The sequence below is a fragment of the Aythya ferina genome (genome assembly GCF_964211825.1).
Source record: "Aythya ferina genome assembly, chromosome: 3".
NCBI classification, from domain to species: domain Eukaryota; kingdom Metazoa; phylum Chordata; class Aves; order Anseriformes; family Anatidae; genus Aythya; species Aythya ferina.
The window spans coordinates 41260769-41285697 of record NC_140298.1 but is presented as its reverse complement, the minus strand read 5'-3'; the positions used below and the strand labels follow the sequence as shown (position 1 = coordinate 41285697).

Here is a 24929-nt window from a genome sequence, read left to right as displayed (position 1 = left end):
AAAAGGCAACCTGCCAAAACAGTGACTGACAGAGAGAAGGTGAATCGGCTACCACCACTTAAACCTGAAGTACAAGAGAAAAAGGACAGATAATGAGACAAAGAAAAACTCCAAGTGAGGCCATAAAAACTTTTATTAAGAATAAAACTGTTCCAGAATAATAACAGTGTAGTAATTACTAGCTGGTGTAACAGGAGTGGAACGTACTGGTACAAGGGTTTGAAACCTAGAGCATGGTGGGACTAAAAATAAATCACCACAAATGAGGAGAAACTCTACACTTTTTTTTTTTTTTTTTTTTTTTTATGAAACAAATCTGTAAGTGTTGTAAGTTTTGAGGTAAAGAACTGAGCATCCCTTTTCAGTAGTGGCCTCTAGGTTGCTTCTCTAAATCTCCCGTAAATTTAACGATGCTCTATACTAACAAAACAAACCCAAGATTTTTAACTGCTTACGCTAGATCAGCCAGAAGAGGAAACTCTTCCCCAAATTCTGGAGCTGTGGGGGGGGCTGGGGAAGGGGCATTTGCCTGGATTTAAGATCCCCAGACCTGATGCAGGCCTGGCGGCTGCAGTTTCCCCACCACTTTCCCGCTCCTCCACGAGGTGGGGGAAGCAGCTCATGCTGCAGCCTGGCGTCTGCTCCCCTCCGTGCAACGGGCTCCTTGCTACTTCCCTCCTTTATAAACCATAACAGGGATTTTACAGTCATTGTCCTTTGCCAAGGGCTCCCTAAAGGATGCTTGCTCTGCTGCCAAGGGAAGAAGGAGGATATTTTAACTTGGGCTAGGTGTCTGCTCAGGGCTCTGCTTTTGCCAAGAGGCTCGTTTTGCTGTTGTCTGCCCTCTCCCTTGTCTCAAAACCTATTACTCAATTGACTGATTTTTCTCTCTGCCTGTGATCTCTGCTCTCAATGAAACAGGATGAAAAAGAAAATACTGGTTTTAAAATTCAATTCAGTTAAGTCCTGTTAAAAAAAATAAAAATAAATCTGTTAATATTCATGTAGACATGACAACATACTTCTGTTTTAGGTGGTCATCACGTGGCAGGTGATGTGAGTTATTTTTCAAGGCATTTACAGTGGTGTTAGGGTTGTTTTCACGCTGCTCAGTGCTTAGGTGATTGTGAAAGCAGGACAGGAAGATAAAAAGCCATTGGAATGGGATGTTTTTAGGTGACATACAGTATGCAGAGGAGTAGAACTGAAGACTAAAATAGTAAATTGCTTGGAAGGAAGGCTGGAAAAGGGTCTGAGAGGTACTTGTGAGTTGTTTATTCATCTGTAATGTGATCAACTATGCCCATACCACTATTGGCAGAGGTTTGTCTGAGGCTGCAGTTAGGTGCTTACACAAAATGCCGTTTTGCTTCCTTTAACCCAAACGTTTTCTGTGAGCTGGCAGTTTCCACCTTGCTACAAACACCGCGTTGCCCCAAGTGCAGGGCTGGGAGCTGCAGCTCCTGGTAGGAAGCAGTGGAAGGTGAGGGGGGTGCAGACTTGACAGACAATGTTTCCACCAGAGAAAATGTCAGTGGACCTGTTCTTGTCCTGTTCTTATTGAACAAAAGCTCCTGTTTTCTGGGGGTGGGGGCAGACACTTGTTTGGTTGGTTTAGTCAATGTTATGGGGTTTTTGTTTGTTTATTTGTTTTAACTAGCGTTATTTGTATTTATTTAACTAAAGGAAATAAGCAACATCCTTCAATTTTGCCAAAATATGAGGGCTTGGTTGAGGAGTGATAACCTGCTAGTGTGGTAAATCGGTCAGGTGCCCGGGCTGGATTTACTCTATGGAGGCTGAAAGGTCCGGTGGCCTTAGGCACGATAGTGCAGTGTTTGTGTTAACAGAAATCATTCTGCTTCAGTAATAAGGAAATTTAGCAGTAGTATGCTGTCTCTGGTGGGTATTGTAAATATATGGGTGCTCCTTCTAAAACTACCCAAAGAAAACTGCATTTATCCTGACGAACATAACCTTGGACAGAGATAACTGACCCCAAGCAGTGCTAAGCATCCATTTATGTGAGCTGTCTGTCCAGAGGAGCCAAAGCTTTTCCCTGGCACCTGGCTGAATCTATACGTTGTGCATCCCCTATGTGGGAGGATAGCTCTGCTCTTTCAGGGGTACCATCTGTAGCCTCTGGCAGCTGCCCTATGCTGTATGCTGCTGCTGGCTGGCTGGGCAGGCAGTGACTGTCCCACCTTCTCCACCAGCAGCACCTCAGGGTGCTGCAGAGAAAGCTCTGATTGCTGCCCTACAGGGTTGGGCTGGAGTGAGGTCCAGCTTCGTGGTCTTTCCTTGGCCAGGTGTCCTAGGGCTGGGAACACCAGCTGGGTAGCTGCCCTCCCTGCTTCTCAAAACTGCAGCACCCCCGGGATGCTGCTCCCACCCCGCAGCCTGTGTAATTTGTTCTGCTGATTGCACTAGTGCTAGTTCCCCTCATCACAAATATGCTACTGCTTTTATTTATTTATTTATTTATTTTCTTTCTTCCTTAACCAGGCCTTTTTATATTTGCTGGCAGCTTGGACTAATGAGAAAAAAAAAAAAAAAAAAAAGAAGTGGCGAAGTGAAAAATACACCAAAATTTCCCTTCAGTGCTGTGGCCAAATCTATCTTTTGGGAGCTGCTGCTCTGTCCTGCTGTGTGCTGGAGAGCCATTTTTCTCATCTTCACTTGTGCTACAAAACTGTGCTTCCTCTTATGCTGAGGCCAAACACATCTCAGGAAAAAACTGCTCGGTTTGCCAAACACGCAGCTGATGACACATGTATTTATGCTCCCTGGCAAACTAAGTTAAACAAACAGGGACTAAGTTGGGCAGACGTTACAGGAGGTAGTACTTCATTATAACTTGACTGCGAGCAGCTTATTCTCCTCTCCAATTATGGCATCACTATGCATCACTTTCCCAAGAGGGGAGTATTCTGCGGGAAAAAATTACCGCATAAAAAGTCTTGAAAGTGCAGTAACTGTACAGTAGGGGACAGTAGCTAAAATGAAATATTTAAGCGCGTGTACATCTGTCTCCTTTTGTAAAAAGTATGGTTGTTTTTACCTCAGATATTAAGCTGCTAAATTAATTCCTGAAAACTCAGTCACTTGGTTCTCAGCGTGCCTAAATTCAAGCTGCATTTCAGTAACATCAGGTTCTGTGCAAATAAACAGTAAGTTTCCATTGTCTGCTGCTAATTATCACCCAAATTTGATTTGCACGCTCTTCAAAGGGACTCATATCTTCCCATTTAGTTATTTGCTGCACTGCGATGAATCTTTAATTCAAACCAAACGCGGGTCAGTTTCCAGCTGAAAAAAATGTGAGGAATGTGTTTATCCATGGTGATATCAGTGCTTCTTTTTAGTTTTATATGTGTGTTGATTCCCGTCCTCAGTGGGGAGGTGAATTTGTGTCAATCTGTGAATTGGCTTTGCTTGTTTGGCAGGTTTGTAAAGGGTTTGGTCAGTTGTAGAAAGGCTTAAATAATTGTGCAGAACTGGAATGGTTCTGGTGGGCTTTAGAGTGAGCTGTGCAAGTCCCCAGGTTGCACAGGCACAGAAAACTCTTGCTATACTTGAATTCCCATCCCACCTATAAAAAGTTATCTGTGCGAGGATGAAATGGAGAGATGGAATAATGCAATCTACATTTTTTTTTCCTGTTGCATTGACTCTGAATTAAAGAATGCACGCATATTTTCTGCAATCTCCTTGGCTGTCACTGTGACCCTCCACCATGTCCACAGCCAAAAAGTTTCAGTCACGGAACTGAAGGAATTCTGCACATTTTCTCTTTAAAATTAATAGAATGCACCAAATGCAAGAAACAGGGCTATGGCAACAATAAAATTTCATTGTAATAAATACCACATGTGATCACGATTTACGAAGAAGACAATAAAGACTAATTTAAAAAGAGAAATCCCTCTATTCTCTTTCATGTGGCTGACAGCAGCATCATTTCTGGCTGTCTTTACTGGAGATTTATTCAAAGATTTAACACCCCCTTCTGTTTTTCTTCTCCTAGAAGCTTGGAGGAGGATACTTTATTAACTTACTATTTATTCTCTAGATTCACATATGACCTCTGTTTTCTTTTAACTTGGAGGTAGTTGGTAGGAGTTCTGGATTTTTTTTTTCTTGAAAGACATCTTTTTGAGATATTTCTGTATTATAACGTGGTGTTTCCTGCATTTATTTATTTATCTTCTAATGACTTATGTTAATGAACTTTATTTCAGATAAGTCTATGAACACTGGAAAGCCTCTCCTCAGATGCTGTGTGTTGTCTTCAGGTACTTTCAAGATAGGGTGTTTAATTTCTTGGCAAAGAAATTAAATGGTGCCCAAACAGTTGAAATAAGTTTGAACCAGTGACCTAATGTAAAAATATTTGCTGCTGTCAGTGGAAGAAAAAATCAATAGCTTCCTTATGCCTAAATATTTTGGTCTTCTGTCACAATTAAAATCAGTGTCCTTCTGAAGTGGGGCTGTGATTCTATAATGAATATTGTGTATTTCTGTTGTGGCCGTATCTGGGAGGTGCATCTCAATAGGATTTGATGTGAGGAATTCTTTTTTTGCCAAGTAGAAATATATATATATATTTTTTTTTAATAGAGGTCACTGTTTCTGGAGTCCAGGCTATGTGATTTGTTAATCTCCATAATATATTTACAGTTTATTTCCAGTCCTGCCAAGTCCAATCCAAACAGCTGTACATTTTTCCCCCTACAATGCAGGTGTAGTATGTGCTGGTAAAATGTTCTGGGTACAGCGTACAGGACACATTAGGATGTACATGACAGACCTTTCAAGTTTGGAATATCTCAACATTTGTTGACAAAAGCAGGGGGATCTTACTAATTTAACAAAGACACGAGTTATAACAGACTTAGGAACAAATACTAGCCTGTCATGAGTGGAGTGGAAAAAAATCTTAAGGGATGTTTGGATTTATAGATGTATTTCGTATAAATTCCATTTATTTTTCTTAGAGTTTGGTTTTCATGTGTGTAAGCACATCTTCTTTCCTAATCCTTGCGGCTGTTCTGCTCAAATGATGAACAGAACAGCAGTATTGCTTCTAAAAGATGTGATTACCTAGCCAAATAAACTCATTTTGTTTTTCTTGTGCTGATGATCAGTTAGGGCTGCATAAGGACTCCTTGAGAGTTTTTCTTTGTCCTTTAGGATACTGGACTATCTATTAGCTTTCCAAGGTTTATGTCTTCTAGATGGCTTACTATATCAAAATCTTTTTCTAAACAGAGAATTCTTCAAGTTCTCAAGAATATAATTTGGGTTTTAATTAAGTACCCATATCTAAGTGACTTCTGAGCTTAGTACTTGCTGACAACGTGTCATTGCTATGCCTTTCCAAGAAGGTGGCTTTTTTTAGCTGTCACTGTATTACACATGTTTGTGTTATTCCTTTACAATCTTCTTTATCAGTGGGAGTATCCCATAATCTGACCAATGCTTCTCCTAAAGCTAGTTAAGTTTCACCAGAACAAAAACATGAGTCTGCCAACTTTCTTTCCTAAATCTTGCTGCCTCAATTTTTTCCCATACATCCAAGACATAAGAAAGACTTTGCCTTTTTTATATTCTCTGGTTCTCTAGATAATACCTAAAATGATTTGTCTCTGTTGGAATGAAGCCCCAGAGTGATGGTCACCTCTGAGCAGAGATTTCGAGAGTGGATCGTGATGGGCTCTCTTAAGATCTTCTGTGCCAATATTCTTCTATGCTAGATCTTCTTTACCCATAGCCTTCACAGTATTTGGAGTTCACTATAGTAAAACCAGACCATTTATCTTTCTAAGGAATCTGCAGGTTGGCTGCCTGGAGCTCCGTTGATACCATATGGAGCACAGTACAATTGCTAAAATATCTCAGAATCATGCTTTTTCTGTTCCCACCCTTCTTCCACTGAAGATCTGGGGTTGTGACTCTGGGAACTTGTGAATGGGTTGGATACAGCTTGCAGTCACTAGTTTTGAATAAGCGTGGTCTTTCTCTTGAGAAGTTACATAGCAATAATTGGTATCCTTCAAGAGTTGTATTCCACTTGCGTTCGCATTTGATACTTGGTTTTACAGTTCTTTGTAGTCTAGAACTTTTTGACTTGAAAATCGAGAAAAGATGAGAGCTTGAAGATGGGCTCCAAGTCATATACCTTTCCAAGTAAGGAAAAAGGCATGGGAGGACCCCCTATGAGTATTGCTGTGAACAGAAAAATCCTGGAGGCACATACTAGAAACAGGAAAGCACGCCGACATTGAAAATGCCTGTGGAGAACATATCCTGAGGAGCTGTGGTCATCATAGATGGTTGTTGGTGGGGAGCTCACAATACCTTGGAAATCTCTTTGCCTGGATTGTTAAGGCTTTGATTATATTTTAAGCTGAACCTGAATATAAAAATATTTTCTGATTTTCAGATCAACCCCTGATTGTGTATCCGTCTCTAAGTGTAACCATTTTTGTGGGAATGACTGATCTCTCATTTTTCTTCCTTCCAGGGGAGGGAGAGTGACCTGAGGTTCTCTTCTGGCTAAGTAGTTTAGAATAAATGGATTTTAAAGCAAAAATATATTTTTGGAGGTATGTTTACTTTAACATTCTTTTACTTCAGAAACAACGTTTTTATTTTTGAGGTACCAGACTGCTTGAATTTTGTTTAATGCTTGCTGTTTGTAATAAAATGGAGGAGGAACCCTTCCCACTCCTTAGTCTTTCCCTCAGTCTTTCTGTCAGTCTATCTCCCTAGATAGCTTCTGTGACCCCTTTCCTCTTAGAAGGCTTTTTAACTGAAGTGGTCTTTTGATCTCCAGCTTTTTAGCCAAGAGAAGCAGCTTTGTTACTTTGGCCAGGAGCCTTATGTTGTTGACTCGCCACTTGTGAAGAAGGTACTTAGCTGGAAATACCTTGATGCATTCTTGGTAATTCAACACATAGCCTCCTACTTACATAGATTACTTCTATCACAGAGGAAATTCTAATAAATCTCCAGGCATGCCTAATTTGCATCCCTACTGCATATTATTACTCATAAATTAATAATGCAGGGAGTCTGTTATATCAGAGCTTGTGGTGGACGCTCCCACCTGGACTACTGGGGGCTTGAATTGCTTTTATGTATGCAGCAATTTACTGCAAACTGGATGCACAGTATTTGTTTATCTCAGCTGAGATGCTTTTGGTCAAAAAGTCTGTTAGAGCAAAGAGTAGTATTATTTTAGTTTCTTATCTAGTCCTAAACAGTCATTTGCATTAACTATGTTATTACAGTCAAAGTGTGAGTATCAAAATAAGAAATGCAGAGAAAATCAGCTCAGTTAGATATGATTTTAAATGAGCTTTCAAAAAAATAGAGCTTCGTACAGCTCAGCCCTGAATCGAAATGCGGACAAATTAACTGACTGTAAACCTTCATGGGGCGTGACAGAAATAAGCTCTGTGGAGAACAAAGATAGACATTTTTATCCACTAACATTTCTTCGGGATATCCTAGCTAATTTTCACACCAGAGGAGTTCCGGGGCTGATGTGACCCCCCCCCCTCCACTGCTTTCACACCTAGGCAACTTTATTAATTTCATCAGCGTGAAGTCAGAAAACTCTCTCAAAGCAGAGACCAGGTCCATAATAGAGCTTTTATAAGGGCTCCAAGGCTGGCGGTGTCCAGGGCATAAAAACACTTTGAGAAAAGTCTTTGAAGAAATATTCACCTTTTTTTTTTTTTTTTTTTTTTTTTTAAGCATGTTGATATTAAGAAAAATGGGCCTTTTCTGTCCAGTGGAGAAACCTTGTCATAGTTAGCCATGCCTTAGACACCTTGAGGCTGTGTTATGTTATTGTTGTGCAGTCCATACAGGACTGTACGTTGAGACCATTGGAAACTGGAGCTCGTGCACAAAGTGGAGCTTCATGCCAAGAACACTTTAGGTCGGGTCTGCTGCTTGTTATTAAGATCCTGGGTAGAATTCAAGGTGTTAGCTTTAGCCTGCAAAGCCCTAAGCAGGCACCCAGGAGGCTGCTTCTCTTCCTGTGAGGCAGCGCTTATAACTGAGATCAGCCAGAGACACCCGACCTCAGCTGTGGAATTTACTTCCCAAATCCATCCACCTGGGCTGGGACCTGCCAACTGTTAGTGCGGGCTGTGAGCTTTCTTTGTCAGCCTGCTGATCTGGTAGGGGAATGGTTTGAGGAACAGGATTTTTGCTGGGGATGGTGGTGGCACCATGGAATTTTATCTTTTGGTGATGAGGTGTGGGGTTTTCTGTTTGTTTCCTTTATGTTAGGAGTAACAGGGTACTGTTTTTGAAATGATACCATAGCTACAATTTATACCTGCCATCCTGCCTCTTGAACTGAGGCATTGCCAAATGTATTTTAATTAATTACATTTCTGATTCCATTGAAATCAGTGGGAATGTGCAGCTCACGATACTTTTCTCTGAGAAAAACTTTTGAGATCAGATAATCTTTAAGACTTTGAGATCACTGAGGAGCCATTTTAGAGCAGCAACATCAGTTGGAGAGAACACAACAAAGAGGAACCCCAGCATAAGGGGAGGCAGAATCCATGTTAATGTTTGTCATGCAGTCTGTTTTATGCACAACTCATTAAATGAGGTGCAGGAGAGGGGAAGCTGCAAAATGATATGTGCTTGGCCTTGTTTGCTGAAGGAGAGAGGTAGGACATGCAGCTATGGTTCTGCAATGTGGTATGGACATCGTGCAAGCTGAGCCGACTGTTTTTGACTGCAGGTTGTACAAAGTACCACGACGTGGTCTCACAGGGCAAATCAAGGAAATTAAAGCTGGAAAACTAAACTTGGCCTATTTTGGCACCTAAGTATTTCTGCAAGCTCTGCTCTGCCCCTTAAGAAAGTGCCTATAAAAAATATTTGGGGTTTGTAATAGTGTAATCCATGGACAGGAAGAAATGGTGGCAAACAGATCTGTCATGTTTAGCAATAGAAATAAAAATTCAAGTAATATATATCTGTTTTAAGTGTGAGAATGAGAAGTCCAGTGATTCAATGGAAGAAATGTTGCTTTTCTGTTTGTTTCACCTCAAGAAGGAGGATAATGCATTTGAAAGCTGAAAACGTAGTTAAATCCCAAGGATGGAGTATTTTATTCACCAGTGGCTCATCCCTAATATTGTTTGGCTATAGGCAACATCTCCTATCAGATAAGACGGGATTTAAAGCTGTGAGTAATCCCTTCACGAGACAGCACAAGCCAGATTTTTCTGGTTTTGCGTATATAAAGATTTCATCCTTGCATTTTTATTCCCATTTGCTTAGATCTCAAGCTTGGGTGTTGCACTGTGGCCATCCTAAAGAGGAAGGCAGTAAACCCTGCTGGACTCCATGGGCATCCCACACATGGATCCTGAAGGCACCAAGTTCCAACCTAGCACAGCCACTTGTACAGAAAATACATCAGGTGCTCGATCAGCCCAGATTGTTTTTATATAGGGATATAGCTGTTGTAGGAAGCTGGTAAAACTGTCTCTCTTTCTTCAGGCCCTTTAATAACTCACAGTGAACAACCCCTCGCCATACTTTGTCAGGACAAAAGGCTTTTCTTCAGAGGCAAAGCCATCCCCATGTACTAGCGATTTTTCTAAACTGAATTCATTGCTAGTAATGAACTTCTCCCTAGGAAAAGGCGTGTCCCAGCCCTATTGAGTTTATTTGTAAGTCTGATTGACATATGATGGGACAAAGTTAGACTGACAGTGAGTGTTTCATTGATGTGGAATTTTACACCATATCTGGACATAGTATATACTTGGTTTATGATCCAGCTGGGCATGCTTGTTAGTTATTGTTGAGGTCAATCAAAGTGTAATTGTAACATAGGGAAAGACAGTCCCAGGGCTACAAAGATTTGTTTCCAACAGCTGCTATTCATTATTCATTGAACTCTACCCTCTGTTTTTGAAATTAATAACCCTTGGCCTTCTAACAAGGCATCAGACTTTAAGAATATAGATTTAAAAATCAAAGATGCACTAGTTTCTTCCCTAGATAAGTGAGAGCACAAAGCACTTCAAGCTAGTTGGAGCTGTTGGCTGAAGAACTTAGTATTTCTGCTTGTGGAAAACCAGATGTGAGTTAATTAACCTGAAGCTTACGGGTACTGTATGCTGTATGAGAGAGAACCAGCCAGTGTCCAATAAACCCCAACCTTATGGAAGTCAGGGGGACCACTCAAACCTGCAGTTATATAACATTTCTTAAAAATTAAGTATTGGAAGTCCGCAATGGGGGAATATCAGATTAAACAGAGTTTATTCAAATTGGAGCTTGTACCTCCATTAAATTAGAGATTTTCCAACATCTATTCACCATTGTGTGAAGTATAGCTTAGTTTTTGGCTTAGGATCACTGCAAGAGTCAGTGGTGTCCCATGAATCCCATTCCTTTGACCTCCGTGAATGTTGCTCCACTGAGCAGAAAAAGTCTCAGGACAGCTTTGGAGCACGGCTGAGGGCCAGGCTGGGCTGCTTCACTGCCTCATGCTAGCTCTGCAGTTCTGCTGAGGTCCTGTACTGCTCCATTTATTGCTACTGAAGAGTAGCTGCAGGGGGACCTGGGAGTTGTGGACGGGGTCCCACTAAGCTTGTTTTACAATAGTGTTGTTTTGGGACTCTTTTTGGTAGCTGGGTGGAGGATATGTCTCTTGATTCCATGAAGCACAGAAATGTGTGATTCAACTGAGCAGCAGTTGTCATTTTTGAATGGCAATGTTAGTTGTCTTGGCCACTGCAAAAATCCTGTACTCTGCAGCAGTTAGCAAGTACTGCTCTGACAACTTTCAGAGTACAGCTATCAGTGATGTTAGTGATAAAAACAAAGTTATATAATTAACCACAAGATAACTTTGTGACAGACCCATACCTAAATATTTATATACATGCAAAGAAAGAAGTTTTAAAATGTTTACCCTTTCCGTAGGAGAAATATTTTGACCTCTCCTGCCATCCTGATGTGTTGGGCACAGTCCCTGGCTTGTGGAGCTGTAAATCCTGTAGGGATGGGCCCTGTCTCACTTTATCTTCATGTGGCTACTGCTGTGGCAATTAGATCTGGCTCTCAAAACCCATCTTCTGTTCTCAGCACCACACTTTTTTTTACCTCTCTCCCCCAAAACACTGGATTATTCTATACTGACATGAAAAAAACTCGTGACATGATTCCCCTTGAGTAGTTATTGCAAGTTTTGATAAATTTTAATAGTGAGCACCTCAAATTGTCCTTATGTTTCTTCTTGCACTGCAGGTCCAAGTTTGCGGAAACCTATTATTCCAGTTGACTTCAGAGGATCCTGGATCTAGTCCAGGCACATTTTCTCCATTTCATCACTTTGTCATCACAAAAGGCAAATACACTGTGGCTAAAACATGTACATGATATTGTTCTGAGGCTGGATGTCTCAGTGCAGGCACTGTATTTGCCTTTTAAAAGGAAATACAATTCTATTGACTGTGATGCACGATCATAAAACTAGTAACTATGGTAGTTGAGCATAAAGTTAATTAAAATTGGCCTTAGCGGGTTAACACAGCCATCTCTTTAGTCTCTGAATCAGTCTCTCATATCCTTTTCTTCCTGTGTAAATTCCACTACTTATTCATGTGGGATACTTTAAACCATTGCTAAATGTTACATTTATGGCATGTTTCTATGCAAACATCGGGATATCCATTGCACATGAGCATGTTTCCTCAGCTCTGCTGGCCTTGTTGGACAGCTTATCTACTGTTCTCCATAAGTCTGACCTTTCATGTTTAGTTACTTTAAAGACAATAGAAAACCAACTATCTACTCAATTTCCTTGTAGCTTGGGGGTAAGGTTAAAATATCATGTAGCTACCGTATGGTTGACATTATACAGCCGCAACTGATAAGCAAATATTTTCTTTTTAAATACATACTACGTTTTGCAAAAGTACATAACAAGTTTCCTCGTTCCTATTCTTTGTCCTAAAGAAGACCTAGTGCTGTTAAATATAAAAAAGTTACCATTGGTGTTTATCTTACTAAATCTGTTCACATCAATTGGTTCTGCCTACCCCATATTTCAAAGCAAAATGATCTGGAAAGGTCGAATAGATTGCCCTTCTCTTCAGTTCTTGGCTTAAGGGTGTCCTGTTTGTAATTAAGGAACAATTTCTTCTGTGAAAGATTTTTTTCTTTCTTTTTCTGTCTTCCTCTTTTCTTCACATAATATTTGGAGAGGCATGTGGAAGCCAGAGAACAGCTAATGCAGTTGGATAATTTGTCACTATAGAGGTAATCTGTTTTATTTTTTGAGAAAATCTGAAATGGCTTCTGTGTCATGCATTCAAATTCAAATCTATACGCTATCAACACTGAATTTGGAGGCAAAGGGCTGAATGTGAAGGTTTTGATTGCAAGGCCATCTGGCATTATTATGAAAAACATTCTTAAATGCTTAAAAGAAACCTAAACCACATTGCTCTGTAGGTGCTGACTCCAATGAAATCGAACCATCTCGGTGCAGGTTTGTTGTCTGACTGCTGGAGAGACTGTGGGAAAGTCAACTGCTTCTCTGCTGATGAAGTGGCTGCGGCTGGGAATCATGGTTTTAAGGGAAAAATGCTAAGTGGAATGTCCGGCAGGTTGAAGAAAAATATTTGAAAATGGCAACACTTTTTAAACATCTTGCAAAATTCATGCAAAACGTGCTTTTTTAATAGACTGGGAAAAGATAATGAAAATATTGTTGCTCCAATTTGGTCCTAAAGAAATAGACCCCGAGGAGAGAGGAAAACTTATTTGCAGTCACGGAATGGTCTGAAAGCATTTGGGCAATACATCGGAATGTGCCTCTGGATAATGTGGTAACTGGTGTAATGTGGAGTGATCTCCTGAAGTCTGAGTTTTCAGGATTCTGTGAAACTCAGTTTGTGTTTCTGCTTTTCTTGAAGTCTGGGTGCTATTTGCTTACAGGCTTCACTGCTTAGATGGAAACAAAGGGATTAGTAATAGGATGTAAGGGCTTTTCTTTCTAGGTCAGATTGGATTTAGCACTGCTGAAAATGACACCACTTGTTTAGTATTCGGTATCAAATGCACAATGGCCAGGTTCATAGCAGTCTGGGTCATCTAAGGTCATAGTGCAGCTAAAGTTGAGAAAGCATAGCAAAGTTGAGGAAGCATTTTCAGATTTCTAAGCAGGGAGGAACAGCATGGACTATTCCCACACAAGTCTTTATTTGTATGTATATTTCCTTTTTGAGGTGGAATGCTTTATTCTTAGATGCCACATGTAATGCTAGGAAAGCATGCATCAGGTCAGGCATAAACCTGATTAATTGTTTCTAGTTTGAATTCTGGAGTCTGAATTGTATTCCTATTACCCTGAATCAATTCTGTTTCTGAGGTTATCATCAGGTGCAAAAGGTCCTTCATTAGGATTTGAGAAACTAAATTATCTCCATTTTGTGTAAGAATGACTCTAAAACAAAACAAAACACAAAAACAAAACCAAAAAGGCTAAGAAGTGTAAGTAACTTATAAGTATGGATACAGAGTTTTGATCAATTCATATTACTTTATTCCACCTTAAATTCATGGGACAGCACAGCAGCTTGGTAGCTTGTGGAAGGTGAATGCCATTTGTCCTAGCCTCTGTATCACCGGGATGGATGATTTGAGTCGTGTTTGGGAGCAGATAGAAGCTGTAATGCACTGGGTGACAGAGAACAGCTGGAATCAATGGAATGGGAATTTGAATTTTGTTGTCTGTGACTTCTAAGTACCAAGCCAGGTGTGTCTAGCGTGCTTGTTGCTGTAGCATCTGTCTGCTGTAATAGTAAAGTCACAGTTTGAGGCCTTTGTTTTGTGGTGGTGAAGTACTTCAGCCATGTGAAAACTGGACTCCTAAGATTTATAAATTTGGCGAAGTATGGGATCTTCTCTGTAACTGAGTCCCATGTCTTGGGACAATTAGTTTCAGTTACTTGTTGCAGACATGCTGAGCTGTGTTGGTAGAGTATTTCCTGTTTCAGGCAGACGAGATGTCATAAATCTTCATTTTCTCTCTGATAAATTGTGTGTTGAAGAAGATAGAACTTCCTTTGATATGAAACCATGTTAAAAGAAGAATTATTCTGATGAGACAAACTAAGAGATAGTAAAAATAGCAAATTAGGATACAGGGGAAATGATGGATCCTTGAGGGGAATTTTTTTGTGGTCAATTACAAATTCTGTACAGCTCTACTTAAATGTTTGTAACATTTGAGTTGGGATCTAGGGGGTGCATTCACAAGCTGCTGGTACAGATAATTACTGAAAAATCTGGTGCTGAATTTTGGGCACAAGATGGATTTCACCATAAACACACCTCCTCCGTTCCCATAAAGTAGTCAGCCTCTATATGTATAGTCAAGTCTTGCCTTATTCCAGAAAAAGGGCCTGCAAATAAGCACAGATCTAAAAGGTGGAAGGGGTGATTCACCCAAAATGCTGCCTGAGGAGTTCACTTTGATCTTCTCACCAGTCTCAAGTGCAACACGTCAAGAAATAAACTCTTACGTGACTTGATTGGTATGTCCTGGGTTTGACTCATCGCTGCATCGTTCCAGTTTTATATTGATGTGACACCACAGGAGTGACCTCCAAGCTTTTTAGCTCTGTGTCTCATTGAGGCATTTTTTAAGCATCCAGTCATCTTATTAACTGCGAGCCTTTCAATCCTGTGTGTAAAGCTGGAACTCTGGCAAGGGCAGAGCGCGCCTTGCTGTTGTGTCTGCTGTTTGTCCAGTACACCATTCAGAGCATTTCACAACAAAAACCTCCTGATACCTGCAGATTTGTCACATGTGTCCTAGTGTAAAGCACACTGAAATCACTAGGGACTTTGCTGCAGGCACTGCAAAGTTTTAGGTCTTACTTTAGACCTTGCATTTACTTCAAGTGAAGCATTTGTAGTGCATAAATGTTTAACCTGATATTTAAGCCCTATTTACTTTAAACAGAATGTTTCAGCATATCTGTAACTTCACTGCAGAGCCATAGCTTTGTTGTGAATAGCTGGTGCTGCTCTGACAGGCAGGACAGCTCCTGTATTGCCTTAAAAATCTGAACTTCAGCACCTATCCCTCCTCTTCCATTACAACAAAGAACTGGGCCTGTTGACTACATTCCCCCTCTGTCCATCCATTTGTCCTTCTCTTCTGAGAGTAGTGCAGGGAGCAACCCAAACCAAGATCTTTCCGGACAGCCAAACAGGCCGGGAAAGGGAACACGAAGTTTTGCACAGTAAGCAATATGCATGAATGATGTAGGAGCCAATTTTCTCTGTGTTTTAGGCATAAGTGTCAAAGAAGGGTGAACTTTTATAAATGAAATACTGGTTTTCAACCTGGGAAGTCTGGATGTTTTTTTCTGGACTTTGGGAGAGGAGACCCTGAAAGGTGTTGGGTAAGACACTGTCAGGATGTTGCCCAATAGTTCTACCTCTGTAAACCAGAGGTGATGATATGTCTCTGTCTTGTCTGCTGAGCTTTTGCATTCTTGATCTGTGCTAGATCTCCACACCTACACTAGTTAATGTGTGATGATTTTTGTATCCCATTTACCAATAACCACATGGGCTCTGTCTCTGACTCAGTATTGATCCATGAAAGCTTTGTTACCCTGTTAAGCACCTTCAATAACAATTATTCCTTTTTTATAACTCACCTTCCCTCATGATCGGTCTGCACATTTTTGAGTTGCTTTCGTTTCTCCCACTGACATTGGATGTTTTAAGGAGGTAACCCCCTGGCCTCCTCTATCATGCTGTCAAATGCTGAACATCAAACCTGTGCTTGAATTATCAGTTGCATGTGGATTATGTTACCTGTCTCTGTTCTGATCTGTTTCTGTTTTCCGTATGATACAGCTGGTGTAGGGTTTTTTATCATACAAAAGTTATAACCTTGAAGAACCAACATTAATTTCCTCTGGAGCCTTATGAAAAATATCAGGGGTGTGCCTGACTTGCGGTGACAGAGCTTTTCAGCATACTTGGAGAAAGAACTGCTTCTGGGCACACATGGCAGCCAGATATAACTTACATGCACAGCAGCGTACATATAGTACTAGTTCATTAACTTTCCCTTCACGAATCTGCTAACCAGATACTTTACTAGCACTTTTAATGTAGCATCACATGTCAGTAATACCCAGCTGCAGATCAGACTGAGTTTCCATAAGACCTCAAACAATAGTGATTAGGTGAAAGCTTAATACTTTTAGACTCTTATAAACCCTCTGTCTCATATATTACATCGAACATTCATGAAAGGGAAGACAGAATAAATTAGTCAATGTAAAATGTAATTGGAAGTCTAAGATAATCCCATAATTCCCAATATTATCCCTAATAACGTGATCTGAAAACCAGTGATGAAATGGAGCAGCAAGGTCATTACATGCCAAAGTTGAGATAAGATCTTCCCTAGATTCTTTCCTGCAAGTCCTAACCAAAGAATGTGAAAGTAATTTAAAAAACTCAAGAAGTAGTCCTTAGTCTGAAGGGGCAAGGAACTTATAGATGCATATAACGTTCCTCAGTCTTTCTGAATAAGACTTTGCTGAGACAGCCACAAATCCCTGAAAAGAAATCACTGTCATTTGGGAGTCTGATGCTGATTTTTATCAATTCCTAGACACAATGCAGCAGATCCTGGGTATGATGAAACAGTGGTGCAAGGGGACCTTGAATGTGCTCTAATGGTCACCTGATTGAAAAAGCTTATGGAAAGGGGCTTCCATCTGGGCTAGCTTTCTGGGAAAAAGGAGATTTTTATTGTATTTTATTGTATTTTCACAGAATCACAGAATCACAGAATTTTCTAGGTTGGAAGAGACCTCAAGGTCATCGAGTCCAACCTCCAACCTAACGCTAACAGCCCTCCACTAAACCATATCCCTATTGTATTTTATTTTGAGTTATCTTTTTCCTTCATCCCAAAGCTGCAAGAAGGGCAGGGGAGGTGCGTGGTGGCTCTGAGGGTGGATCACAGCTGTATGGTGATTCTGAGCTGGAGCACCTGTGTCTCCTCTGGCCTGTGGTGGCAGCTGTGCAACCGAGGCCTGCTCATGCCTGCAGGCTTTTTTCTTCTCATGTGTGACCAGCACTGCCACCGCTACCAGCTGGCAGATAAAAGCAGAGTGGAGAAGTGGCTGAGGTTCAGCTGACTTTCACCCAGTCCACTGCCTGGAGATAAGCACCTGTGGCTCTCTGGTTCTTGGGATCACTGTGCCAGAAGGCCTAACAGCTAGGAGAGTGGCAGTACTATGGGCAGACCACCAAACGTGCAGTGATGCTTCCCCTGCGCTGAGAGGGGAGTATGAAACCAAGCAAAACTTGGGGTTTTTGTTCTCTTTGTAGACAAAAGACAGCCAGGTACTAAGAGAACGCAAGTGTTCCCAAGGCAGCTGCTTGTATATGAGTGGTGCGGTGATGTCTAGGGCTCAGCACCACGCAGACCTCCTTGAAGCTGCTCCTTCTCTCCCTCTTCTTTCTTTCCATAGGATCCTAGGAAAAAGGGTAAGCAAGCATTTCTTGTTTCCACTGGTGTAGACTGTGAATGCAAGGGGAGTTTCTATGATTTTGTCTAGAAAGGAATTGTGGTCTGGACATGTGGTCTTTTAATTTGGAAAAATCTTATATTTTCCAGGGTGCTTGCCATAACTCAGGGAGCCTTTGGACTCGCAGCAAAAGTGGGTGGGTGGAAAAGCTGTTTTCTGTTTGCTTTTTTTTTTTTTTTTTTTTTGACACACAATGTTTCACTCTGTTGTTTGAGACTTTGCCACTAAAACCTTGGGAAGAAAGGAACCTTCTTCCCTGTTGCAAGGCTGGTATTGTTCAGGATACCCTGCTGGGCTTCTGAAGACAAGTGATGACAGATACCCTGTGACAGACGTAAAAAAAACAGTTCTGGAGTCTGAACAGTGAATCAAATATAAGAGCAAAAGCTAAAGTGACTTGTGTGTGTCTTCATAGTTGCCTCCCAGTTTCAAAACAGGCTATATAAGAGTAAAGCATTTAAAATACTTGGGAAAACTGCCTACTTTGAATAACTGGGAAGAAATGTGAAAGATAATTTGTAACTATGAAAATATGTAGCAGTAAAACTTCTGGAAAAACAATGCAGTGCATGGATATAGAGATCTGGAGTTGTAAAAGGCTGCAAGTCAGATAAACCACCAGGGATTCACTTTTACTATGGTGAGAAGGCTCCGAATTCTCAGTACAGATGTGAGATGTCTACGCCCAATCTAAAAGAGTCCATCCCTTTGGACAATTAAAATTAGATTGTTAAAGTTAAATGCCTGGCTGGATCATTAACTTTATTTTGTAATAATAAAAGGATAGTGACAACTTCCAGTAAAAGAGGCAAATTATGTGTTATTCCTAACCTATGATTCCTATGGATTATGGGCAAAATCACAGCCAACACACAGCACAGTTCCCCCTTGGACAGATCTGGTTTAAAAATCACCGCTATGAAATAAACACAGGAGGCTCAGTCAAGTGAGCTCTAATCCAGTTTGGTTGAATGGCAGAGAGTTATTCCTGCACATAAACATTTCAAGTGTCGAGGGGCCTAAGGGGACGTCATACTCTGACCTTGCCTAACCCGAGAGCAAACAGATGAAGATGGAGGAGTAGCTACGTTTGTGGCAATGGAAGAGCAGGAGCAGGGAAACAGTACAGCTCTAACATGATTAAATCAGGCTTGGCTAATCAGGGCTGTCTGGGGGACTGAGACACAGCTTTGAGGCAGGGGGGTGGCAGGTACAGCTTTCACTCCCCACAGCAAAGGGGAAAGTGTCTGCTAGATCTACCAAACTGAAGGAAGAGGAACTTCAGGATACCTCATCCAGTCAAATGGCAAAGTTGGTCACTAAGCACATGTGAAAATGCTTGTCAGAATCTTGTTTTTCTGTTTTCCTGCTTACATCCTGTGGGTAATCAAGTACACTTGCATGCTTACAGGTTCTACAAGGGTTAATTCATTGGGACTTCCTTGGGGATAGAAATATTTGGAAGCACTGGAATTCCAGTTTCTCCAAGTGTGAGTGGATGTTATCTGTTCATGTCTGACTGTGTCTTTGATATCTTCAGATGGAAGGTGGTGGTGACGCCCCCAAGCCATTTCATGCCAGCCATATATCACCATTCTGGCACCAGTCCTCCTTTGACATCTGACCTGAGTGCTATCAGTTGCAGTACATTCAATTGCCTGCCAAAGTCAGCTTTCTCCTGCATGGAATGCCATTTCCTGCAGCTCCTGGCAGAACCCATGGGCCAGAAATCTCTCTAGCTCTCCCCTTAAGAATGTCTGTGAAATGCCTGCTTCCACCACGGAATAGGCTCTCTTCACTCCTGTGTAGCTTGCACTTCTGGGGACAGGATGGATAGGCCTCAGTGAATGAGTGAACAGTTATCCAGCAGCTTGCTTTGCTTTTATTTCATCACCTCTCACCCTGAGATGAGTTGAGTCCCAAAATTTGGTGGGGAGCTGAGAATACCTGAGCTGCCAAGAGTCACCTGAAAGCTCTGCTCAAAGCTTTCATTGCTGAGAGCAGCAGGCAGGTGCTGGAGCCAGGAAACTAGCTCTACCTGCATTCACTTTGCATCTTCTAGTTTTTCCAGCAAAAAGGCAGAATGAGGGAGAAAACAAGATTAAAGCAAACAAACAAAAACAACAAAAAACAAACACAGAAATGTTAAATAGGCAGCTCACCTCTGTGGGGTTTTTGAACATCTCCTCCAGCAGGGTCAATGTTCAGCAGGGGTTTAATTCTGCCCCACTGAAAATAATACAAGTTTTTATTTTTTTATTTTTTTATTTTTTTATTTTTTTTGTTCTTCCCTCTTCTCTCCAGTGTTTTTTTGTGGGAACTTCATCCAATCTACTACCCACATCCAAATCATTTTGTGCACAATAAAACTGTGTGCTCAAGTTGAGTCTTAATGCTCTGCTTTTTATTTATTTATTTATTTTTTTAATGGTTGCTTTTTTTCGTGTGATTTCTGGAGGCCTTTGCAAAAAACAAATTGAAATCCTTCTTAAAAATTCATGGTGTAGATTCCCATGCAATCAATCAGCAGGCCTGCACTGTTAGTGCTGAGTACAAGCCTGGCCTGTGTGAGGCAACATGCTCTCATGACTAAGGATGCCACAATAGTCTGCCTTGAAACTCCAAGAGCACCAAATTGTGAGAAAAAGCAATGTAGGAGTTTCCATTCTCACAATGATAGTGGTAGCTGAAAAGTTCATTTTGCCAGTGGGGTTCCTGGTTAAATGCAAACAGCAGCGGAATGTGTAGCTTGTGATTCCTGACTAGGTTTTATAACATCTACTAAGTCTTATTTGGAAAGGCTCGCAATATAACCTTTCCCCATTCATACCACCTGGACCACTGGATTTTTTGTTTTTCATTTTAAAGTTAATTATTCACTATATATATATATATTTCTTTTCAAAATTGCAGAATTGCCCTTTTCTTGTTCATACTGAGGAATATAAAGACATAAGGCAAAACTTTACTTTTTTTTCCAGCTCTCATTATTTAATGCAAGCAGTTTTGCCCATCAGAGAACAACACTTCCACTGAGGACCTGTAAGTGAGTTCTGATTTTGCTTTAAAGCCATATTTCATCTAATATTGGGACCACGTTTCCCTGCTTGTCTATAGTTAGAGCTCATAAAGAAGAAAGACTGAGCCTTTCTTGCTGACAGAGTACTTTGGAAACTTGGGTTTTGAGGTTAATAGTTTTAATGTTCTGATCCCATGAAAGAAAATAGGTAATTAGGACATTTTTACAGGGGAAAGATGGCAAGGGGGGGATGAGAGAGGTCCAGCTCTCAGCCTGACAACGGTAGTCTCTTGAAAGTGGAACTGTGGTGGGCAGTTTCAGCGTGGTGATTTGTTTGATCTGCTGTAAAATCCTCTATACCAGTGTGCAGCTACCACCCACTTATATTTATTATGCAGTTTTATTTTTGCTTGGTAATATTTTTCTTGTGTTTATTTTAAAAGGTCTACATTTTGTGGTGACAGTCTCCCATTTTGCAAATTAACTGCTAGCAGATGTTGCTGTGTGGTGTGAAGCACACACAGCAGCCTAAACCACCAGGCTCTGGATACTGGCTTAGGAAAGCTTTGTGTTTTTCGAGCAAGTTTCAGGAGTATCTGTGAAGTGCTTATGTAGAATCTTATTCAGAAAATAAATTACTGTTGTTTTTATAGCTTTTAGATGTTTTTAGTGTTTGGAATTACTGCTGAAACCTAACAAGTCCGTACTTTGGTTTAAGAAATAAAATATCATTTGAGCAGTGTTATTTAGGAAGGGATTAGCTGCTGGTACGCTATATACAGGCAAAGGCAGGTAAATCATACTTAGAGCTGCAGTGACCTTGTATTTTCCACTGTAAGATCCCTGCTACTGCTGCGCGTATCTCTGCTGAAGCTTAGCTTTTGGAGCTAAAATCTCCATGTGAGCTGTGTGCTTCGAGTAGGCTATTTTTGAAACTATTCCTGAAAAAATGAGATCAAGAAATATGGATTTGTGCGTTTCCCTTTGCAACAGGGGTATTTCAGTTCAGCTGGGGCATTGACCTGTTGGTAGGGATTTGCTTTTTTTTTTTTTTTTTTTTCCTCCCTGCAACTGTGAAATCTCACCCTGCTTTGGACAAAGCCTGCATTTCTGAGAAGCTGAGGTTGCATGTGTTGCAGGGACTGGCGAGGCAGGCAGCTCACCTGTCCAGGCCCCTTGCATATCATGCTACAGCTGCTCAGCCAGGTAACGCCAGATGAGGTGTAAGTGCTCACTGTTCTTCGTGCCTTTCATGGGTAGGACAGGAGTTGGGGGGGAGGAAAAGGGTGTTACACTGCAGCAAATAACTCAACCTAGATATGGAGAGGTGCTTATAATTGTAGATAGGTATGAACAACTTTATGTAGTGCTGGTCAGTATAGTCTCACTGTCTAAATTGTTGCAGGGGTGCTCAGGAAGAAGCAGGGCTGTGGCTTCATCACTGAAGGCTTTTAAGATCTGTTTGTGCTTGCGTTTGTTAGGAATGACCCAGGTATAGTCGGCTCTGCACTAGACAGGGGAATGGGCTAGAAAACCTTTAAAGTTCCCTTTTAAATCTACCTTCACTGAGCCTTGCTGTGTAGCCTCCCTCGAAGAAATTGGAAAGTTACCCGGTTTTGCCCCATTAGAAACACCACTGTAGAAAAGCTGTCCACTAGATGTCACTGGTACTTCACTGAAAACAGACTCGAGGGGCCTTTTCTGGTGGGTGCTGAAGGAGGTGATGTGCAGGTGGGCAGCATCACTCTGCTTGCCCCCCTCACCTCTGCTCCTGTGCTGAGGCTTTCCCTGCCTCTCCACGGACATTGCATGCTGGCCCTAGGGACTGAGCCATTCCTGGGCTCCCACGCAGTGGCTGATAGCTTGCATGAGCTTAGGACCCCCCCCCCCCAAAATGCTACATTATACGGGAGGGTTTTGGAGAACCTGTGGATGGGCAAAATGACACTATCTCAATTTCCATTGCGCAAGCACATTAGTGCAAAATGTCACAATTGCTGTGAAAGCATTCCAGTGGTACTCTAGTTACTAGGACTGCCAAGGATTTTATTTTCTTATCTTCCAAAAGTAACAGCCAATTCAGCATTGTGTTCTCTCTAAAATAAATCTCTGTGCTAAAGGGGGAATATGAAGACTCTGGTGTGATTTTTCCATTTAAAGAAAAAAAAAAAAAAGCTGTAAGGAGGATCTGGTATGTTCAATACCCTTGTTAAAGAAGGGTTATCATAAAGGTGGCAGATAAACAGAAGCTGATCTTCCCCGCTGTTTTTAATGCATACGTTGGACAAATTATATCTGCTTTATTTCACTTGACCTGCTAGAGGTCTCCCCAGTTAAATCACCTGTAGTTGGCCTATAGTTGACCCTTTGTTGACTTATTTAATCATCTGCCTAGTTTTCAGAACAGGTTATGAGCATTCAGACTGAAATCAGTCCTTGAAAAGGTCCTGTCATTAGGCAGCAAGGCTCATACCTGATAATCTGCCCGTCACATAATATGAACACAGATGACAATCACTTACCTCTTTTATGTCATGATATAAGGCTGAAATTGCCTAAAATGAGGAAGAAAGCCATTATTTAATCAATGGAATTGCGTCAATTGAGTAAAATTTGTCTCTAGTGTAAACAAATGGAATGTCTTTGCGCTCTGTGAAAACAAGACTAAATTACTTGCAGATCTTGCAGATAGAAAAACATAGGAAGTAGACTTGTAGGCTGACACATTCAAGGTTTTGGAGTAGGCATTTAAAATAATTATCCAGATTATACTGGATTACTTAATATATTTTTTTGCATCATGCATATGCACTTTTATTTCTGAAACAATAAAAACAGTATTTGTCTTTTTTTCAGTTGTTTGGTTACATGAGAAATGCATTAGGATGATGTATATTTATTACTAATAAAAGTACCAGTTAAATTGAAAATTAGCAAAAAATATTTTTGGAAGTGGGTTGAAGAAAAGTCATCAGTGTTACACAGTACAGAGAAATTTAGGTACATGTACCTAAAGAGCCTTTAGCTGAGACAAAGGCCTTTCATTAAGAGAAAAAGTTATTCTGAGTTTCTTCTTTGTAGCCTCATATTTATGTAAATAGCAAAACACAAAGAATTTAGCACTTTCTAGGCTCGTATATTTACCCAATTACCAAGTTTTCAGTACTGTTAACGCTCAATGTGTAGTGGCTACCTCCTGCACAATCTGTATGTGGAAACAACAGAAGCTGCATGGGCTACTGAGATATCAGTCTGCAGGCTTTTTATATATCCTTAAGTTTTCCACAGATCCAATTGGAAAAAAAAAAAAAAAACACAAAACAAACAAACAACAACAAAAGCACAACAACTTGAGCATGTTAAAGACACACAGTTTGTAATCTGTAAATATCAGAATTGCTAACTTTCTGCATTACATTTTGTTTGCATTTTTGTACCTGGACCTAAGTGACCAGCTGGAACAGGATCAATCATGTGCTTGAGCTGGTATCTCTAGAATGCAAGATATGCCTACGTAAGTCTTTCATACCAATTCAGAAACTTGGATTGCTCTGCAGAGAAGTTCATAGGAAGAAGCTAGTCTGAGAACCGGGTATTTCATCAAATATAAAGTTCTTGTTGTGACCTTCTGGAGATAATGTTGGATGATTGAAAGAAACCATGTGGGAGTGGCAATAAACCTGGGGTTTAACTTGTAGGTCTTGATTCAAGAGACTTCCAGGAAAGCCACTATAATCAATGAAAGCCTGAAGAACTAGTCTGAAAGACATTTAATCAACTCAACACCCTGTAGAGCTGGTCCTTAACTGAGACACGTGAGAGCTGACAGGCAAAAAGTAGAGAGGCAGGCAGAATTTAAGTAGCAAAGATCATAGAAAAGGCATAGTAAATATGTACTGCATTAGCCCTCACCTTCCTCTTTGAGTTGTCTAGAGAGTTGTGGTTATGCAGGGTAGGGTCCACAACAGGGAAAGAGCTGTATGCTGCAAGAGTCCTCGCCCCATGGCTACTGTGTGCTCTTCTGCCACTGTCTGTGCCAGGCTCTGGCTTGAGGAAACCAGCACCCTTGCTTTCATGCCAGCTGTGCTCAGGGGCTCTCAAAGGCACGTGGGTGTGAGGTGTGACTGCTGTCCGTGCAAAGGTAGGACTACCTTAGGACTACCTACCTACTGCCTTCACCATCTGTCAAGCTACAGCATGTGGAAGAGGGCATTTGAAAGACACTGGGCTGCAGGGATGCTACCTGTCTGTCAGACAGTTAATTGTGGTGAGGGAGC

At 41.0% G+C, this 24929-nt stretch overlaps 1 protein-coding gene and 1 long non-coding RNA gene across 2 annotated transcripts in view; one reads left to right on the top strand and one right to left on the bottom strand.

Moving 5' to 3' along the window:
• The window catches only part of LOC311434337, a 28541-nt gene extending 3809 nt beyond the window's left edge, over window positions 1-24732 (bottom strand). The window contains exons 1-2 of the long non-coding RNA XR_014691390.1: window positions 24565-24732; window positions 23175-23207 (exon numbers count right to left, since the gene is read on the bottom strand). This is a non-coding gene — a long non-coding RNA (uncharacterized lncRNA). The remainder of the gene's footprint in view (window positions 1-23174; window positions 23208-24564) is intronic.
• The window catches only part of BICRAL (BICRA like chromatin remodeling complex associated protein), a 245051-nt gene that overhangs the window by 44089 nt on the left and 176033 nt on the right, over window positions 1-24929 (top strand). The gene's annotated exons all lie outside the window — the stretch shown is intronic.